The following is a 6,768-nucleotide window of genomic DNA, read 5'->3' as shown; positions in this document are numbered from 1 at the left end:
CAACGATTAAAAAACGATTAAAAACCATTTTTAATCACTTTTTATTATTTAAATGCAAAAAAAAAGTTGACAGGACAACATTTTTTCGATGGATCAACTATGGTCCCCTTGGAAAGAGCTGTCAAGTAGGACCTTTTCTGCCAAGAAGGACCTTTTTGGAAGAAAATGCTCTACTTGACAGCTCGTTCATTGGTGACCGTAGCTGATCCATCGAAAAAATGTTGTCTTGTCAATCTTTTTTTTTGCATTAAAATGAAAAAAAGTGATCAGAAATGGTTTTCAATCGTGTTTTTACCGTTGTACACTCGGTTGTACATAAAAATTTAAATAGGGCTTTAGTACCCAATTGGGTCCTAAAATGAAGCTTAGATTGCTGATATTATTGTTTACAGCGATAAAGTTTATTTTTCTGAGTACAATGACCCTTTGTACGCCCACAAAGAGTTTAAAAGGGATTTTAAAATCAATTTTGAAAAATTAACCTCGCGGTCCTTCTTGACAGAAAAGCTCCTACTTGACAGCTCGTTCCAAGGGGACCATAGTTGATCCATCGAAAAAATGTTGTCTTGTCAAAAAAAAAAATTTGCATTAAAATGAAAAAAAGTGATCAGAAACGGTTTTTGATCGTATTTTTTACCGTTGCACATAAAAATTTACATAGGGCTTTAGTACCCAATTAATAGAAAATAATGGATTAAAATTTTGATTTTTAATCACTTCTCCAACAACAGGAATAATTGTTTGAACAAGCTGGCAAAATTTTTGTTAAGTCGGAAAAATATTATTTTTCTTGAAAAAAGTTTCATTTTTAACCTCACGATCATCCCTAATTCTGGCTCGAAGCCACCATCATGCGAACGCATGCTCCGTTTGTTTGTCAACAAAGCTGCAGCTGGATCAGGGGGTAGCGAAGAAGACGCCATCTTGGAAGTTCAGAAAACAAACACTGAGAATCAGTATTATACATATTACTATGGTTACTAGTGTGGTTCAGGGCCCCTTGGAAATGCAAAAATGTCAGCTAGACCGTCCCGCATAGTCATGAACTATATAACTACTTTATGACAAATAGTTACTCAACTATTTATCAAATGGTCTCTACTATTCATTAAATTGTAACCCAACTATATATGTACGATATATCAAACCATTAATTCCATTCCCAAAATAGTTTTGGTCGATTTTACTATATGAGAAATTAGTTGTTAGGCAGAAAACTATATGAGGTTTTCATACATATGTAAATATTTTTATAAACTTGGATTTTACGTCAAATAGTCATTGCCCAAAAAATTGACTATTCCCTATATAGTTTCTGAAAAACTACTTTACCGACACTACTTTGCCGACACTTTAAAAAAGACCGCAAAAATGAACCCTACAATTGTTGTGATAACTACTTCGGATATAATCAAATTTGATTTTTAAGTTCTATCGATAGTTGGTGAATGTTTACCGCCATTATATGTGATGTTATTTACGTTGCTGCCGAACTGCTGCCGCCTTATCCGATTGATCTATATCTGTTGGTGGTTTTTCAGTGGTTTTGGTGACATGTTGTGTTAGAAGGGAGCAAGCTCGGGGGCAAGTATTTTTCGATAAGTCCAAGTAGTCCAAACAATTGACTCATTTTATAGTGAACAGTAATAGTCCACCACCCGGATAAACGAAAACTATATCGATTGCAGTGTGGAACTTAAAAAAACCTTATGAGTTATGGTCACCATTTGTAATAATGTTATTTGGCGGATCTTGATAACTATTTGTCAAATGGTCACTATAAGTAGTAGAGTTATTTTAATGTTTGTAATGGTCAACAATTTTCTTGATGACTTTGAAAAACTCTTTGAGGATGTTTACTCAAATGGTTACCCCAAATCATAAGGTAATTTTGAAGTTCAAATGGTTCATATTGATTCACGAGTACCATATAGAAACATTAAATAACCAATTGAAAAATAGTTACAATTTGTGAAAGCGTTTACCAAATTAAAATAAGTTTTGTTTTCAAATGAAAGAATTAAACTTTTATGTCTACACAGAAAAAAACAAAATTAGGGGTAAATTTACATCATTTATGATGTACCAAAAGTGCACGTCACTAATGATGAGAATTTAAATTAGCTTCATTTTAAATTTACATGCCATCCGAACCAAAAGGGACTTGAAAACTTGTAAATTTCCGATGAAAATAACGTAAATTTACCCAAAGCAAAACAAATTTTTAGCTCTGCTGAATCTGAATCTGATATAATTATCTTATGCCGTTTGCCTGAACGACGTGCTTTTAACTCTATTTTTGATCAAGTTTTAATATTCAAATTAGGCGAAATAAACTTTAAATTACTTCAAGATTCAGATTCAACGGAGAAATATTTAATTTTGAAAAATGAAAGCAAACTTAGTCAAATATATTGAGCAAAGTAACCCTAAATCGTCTATACACAAAACAATTTGAAAAATGATGAATCAATACAATACAATAATGGCTATACAAATGCAAAATGTTTAACCAAAATTGTATAAATAATCAAAAAAGGGTTGAAACTTACATGATTGTGAAATCATGAATTGCTGTCATCAACCGACCTTAAGCCACTGGCTCTTAGCACCCTCGAAATGCTGATGCTGTTCGTTACCTTCTACTTTACGTTACGTTACTTTACCCCTGGCCAACTCCACCGTGAGGTTAACTTCCTGGTCCGCTTCTTTGGTCGTGGTGAACGCCTCAACACCATGGCTTGGAGGTCATTTCCGGACGTAGCGAGGTTCTCTTCGGCGTTCGATTCACCCTCTTGGAATGGCCGAGGTTCAGCAGCAAAGCGTCGTCTCAACTGTTCCTGCAAGTCTGGCTGTCACATCCAACCGCTTGCATCAGTATGACTACATCATGTAGCATGTCATCCAACTCAAGCAGAACTTATCAGTTTACAAGCTTTAGCATCTTGATAAGAATTTTGTGCTGAATGATCTAGAACAGAGAGAGTGAGCAGTTAAAAAATTAGACTCATCAACGACTCATATCTACGCATAAAACATACCTAAGGTCGCTGTTATCAAATTGTTGTGTTTGCTGCAGAAGCTGGCAGCAGGTCGAGCAGCTCCTTGGAAACTCCAAATAAGCTGGTTCAGCTGAATTCGCAAAAAAAAATCTTCTGATTGGCCTTTTGGCAGTGGTGTGAATCTGTAGAAATAGTTTGAGGTTTAATGTTGTCCTTTAAAAATAGAATTTTAACAAAAAGACCCACCTTTACTGTGAAAAACTCCAGAAGGGCCACCAACCTTTCTTTAAGGCCAATTGGTAATCGTGCAGCTTAACACCACCTTATTTAGTAGTTCAGTGTGCAAAATCCTGGAATTTTGTCGTTAGTTAGAATACCGTTATTTACATGGAATATGTTTACTTACCGGCAACGGGCAGCACCCACACAAGGATATGATTTGGAAGACCACTTTGCAGTTCCTCACTGTGATTCACCGTAAAATCAGTTTTCGTTGCCGTTGAAGATCTCTGATTCAATCTTCTGGTCCTGTTTTCTAGGGATAAAGAAAACGAATTTCCCACCCCCAACACTCCCAACACTCGACGATTTTTGTTTTGTTTTGCTTTACGCTGTCAAATGACGTTTTGAGATCTATCGCAGCAAGCGGCCAGCTGATCAGCGTCAGCTCAAGGAAAAATAACAAATCAGGTCTTTACACGTTGCAAGAGAATCGAGCAGAATCTGCAGATTAATGATTAAAGTTATTGAAATTTTGCACGAATTTTGAGAAGAGTCAGAAAATTTATATGATATTTTTGTATAAGCGTGAATTTATTACTTTATTACATTGCATATTTTTATTTTTCATCTGGAATCTGTTTATTTTGCTAGTTAAATTAAAGTTATAAGAACATTTTTAAGAAATAAATTAACATTTTTTGAAATTATTGTTACAATGTGAACTTTTGCCTTGGGAAAATATTTACTTATCATATCTAGAGATTTATCTCAAAAAAAAAAAAAAAACTATAAACGTAGGGAGTCCTATAACTTAGAAGGCCTTTTTTATTAAAAGAAAAACTATGGATTTATTAAAACAAAACCAAATTAATAAAATTTTAGAGAAAAAAAACATGTAATTTGATATTGAAAATGGTACAAAAACCAAAATGATCACTGTTTTTAGTTAATCTTACTTAATTTTTAAAATGATTTTTCTTAATTTTCCAGTGAATCATATTCTGAATGAATTTTAGATAAACGTTTCAGGAAAATTGAAAAATACTGTTTGACTTTGATTGAAACAATTTTATAACAATTTTATTATAGAAAACGAGGGGGGAAAGGAGGCGAAGTTTCTGAAAATTATCCAAGGGAGGAATAGAACTAAAAACAGTTGAGAACCAATATTCTTTTTTTTTCAATTCAATTCATGTTTATTCTTGTACTAGGCATAATACATTTTGTTTTAACTTATAAACTTGTGTAGAGTTATGGAGATCCTTGCAGCTACAGCATTATCATTGGATTAAATTAATTTGTTATACTTGGTGAGATTTAACGAAAGAAGAAAAATTCAATTACAAAAAACTGCTAAACCAATATTCTTGTGTAGCTCGGAATCGGCTATACATTGTCGAACTGTACGCCATTTGATAAACAATATACATGTAAACATGTCTTGACTTTTTTTTGATAAGGTCCTATAAACAAATGTAAACATTGAGTGTATCCCGCTTACTCCGATGGACTTTGACATAAGGTGTGAAAGGGATACACTCAATGTTTACATTTGTTTATAGGACCTTATCAAAAAAAAGTCAAGATGTCTTTTATTGTTTTTCATACTTTGCCTTACCTTACTATACACCGCATTGATAAGCGAACACGCCCGGGTTTAATTTTCAGTGACGGGACGCAAGCTTTGCTAACCCACCACCAGAGCCTCCCACGCCACCCAGACTAAAACTGTCAGTCGTATCAAGTGTGTCAAGCTTCGCGATCTTCTTTAGATACTGGACGGAAAATTTCAATAGAAACCGGCGCCCGTCCTGAAGGAGGTGGGACCAGCGGATGGTGAGAAAATCGGAGAAAAACCTTTGCATACAGACCTAGAGATTAATCGTCCGACGATTGATGCTTTCGAAAAGCAGAATCTGGGCGGGACGATTGGAAACGTGGAAAACATCCCCTCGGTGAACCGTGAACCTCTCTTCGACAAGCGCTCAATGTTGACATGGAAACCACCGGGAACCTGCGGCAGTGACGAAGGCCTACCCTATCTTTACGCAGCTGATTTCTGAAATGGACACCGACACCCAACCAGGAAATTCCGAAGGCGTAAACAAGATTGTTTAGGAGACGTTGAAGGTTGCCCTTTAAAAAACATTCAAAATTTTGTTTACAAAATTCATGCTGTCGTGAAATTTTGATTTGTGCTGAATTGGCCTCAATTCGAAATTTATTTTTACACTTACCAAAGCATCTTATCTGGCCACTCGAACCTGAACAGCCTTGCAGTCCGGAACCTTCCCGTCCTCTCCCAAAGCCAGCTACTGTTGCCCAACGATAAATGAGAAATGACAGATGCTTGGACATTCACTGAGAGTGTTTATTTTTATCTAAAGTCCAGCGTTTAATGTGAAAACACTTTAACTTCACTCGCGCGAAACATCAATAACAATGAACTGATTTGTTTTGTCAGCCTTTTGAGTTATCATTCGGAAAACGAACTTTGTTGCAAGTTTAAATGCTTTTATGGTTTACATTTAGGAAAAATTCCATCAGATTTATAATTATATGCTTTCCATTTTTCAAATTGATGATTTGCCAGAGGCAAAAGTTCTATTTACATGAGAATTATGAATTACGTTAAATCTCGTTTTACATGAAGTGTCTTTAAATTCAATACATCGTTTTACATTCAATTTCAAGTTTACATTGAGCATGTTTACGTTTAAAACGTCGTTTCAGTGTTGGGTAAATTTACATTTTTTTTCTGTGTATAACTTCATAAGGGGTTTGGTTGGTACTGGAGTCGGATTTGGGCAACTTCCGGAACAAGATTTTGTTTGACTAAGTTGCCGGAAAAGTGTACGATCTACTCAACGATGGTGGAGCTGATAAAAGCGAATAATTACAACTTTGGCGGAGACTTTGTGAACCATACGGTAAAGGCACTCACGGTGAAGTGTTTGTCGTGCAGCTGCACCAGTAGTACCAAGTTAGATGGACATCATTTGGCTTACTTGGCCCTGGATTTCACCCAAAGAAAGCCAATTAATTGACAGAATCTATACCAACAAAAAGAGAAAACAAACGGAGGAGCTCAAGAACAAAAAGGCTCGAAAATGTCGGTTCTTTTTGATGCGCTACTATTCCTTTGAGTTTCGTTGACGATTCAATTTAAGCATATCATGTTTTTGATAATTATTATTTTGTTTCAATTGATTGAGCAAATAATGTTTCAAAAGTTAATTATAACAATAGTAATTTGGGATTTAACGCCCAATACGCTGCTTGCGCTCTCTCTCGTTTCTCTTCTCTACTCTGCCTTGCGCGCTCTCTTGTTTCTTTTCTCTCGCTACGCTCGTTACCTGCCCTCGCGCAGGCAGGCAAAACAGTCTGAAGTGAAACGTTTGTGCGGCTGGTTGTTGTTTACGTTTTGTGCGCAGGTATAATTTTCAAACAAATCATTTGATTTACCAGATACTTTGATTAAATTTTTCTTGTTGATCATTTCAGCGCCGTGGAGAAATTGAAAATACGCAACAGCTGGTGCTGG

General features: G+C 35.5%; 1 long non-coding RNA gene across 1 annotated transcript; it reads right to left on the bottom strand.

The window, feature by feature from the left end:
* Window positions 1-2,462: 2,462 nt before the first annotated feature.
* LOC120431292 (uncharacterized) lies at window positions 2,463-3,629 on the bottom strand. Its single transcript, XR_005607847.2, has 4 exons — window positions 3,409-3,629; window positions 3,249-3,352; window positions 3,042-3,184; window positions 2,463-2,971 (listed from the first exon to the last, which is right to left on the bottom strand). It is a non-coding gene; the product is annotated as an uncharacterized LOC120431292 (long non-coding RNA).
* Between the last annotated feature and the right edge of the window lie 3,139 nt (window positions 3,630-6,768).

The sequence above is a fragment of the Culex pipiens genome, chromosome 2 (genome assembly GCF_016801865.2).
Source record: "Culex pipiens pallens isolate TS chromosome 2, TS_CPP_V2, whole genome shotgun sequence".
NCBI lineage: Eukaryota > Metazoa > Arthropoda > Insecta > Diptera > Culicidae > Culex > Culex pipiens.
This window is presented reverse-complemented; position numbering and strand designations above follow the sequence as displayed.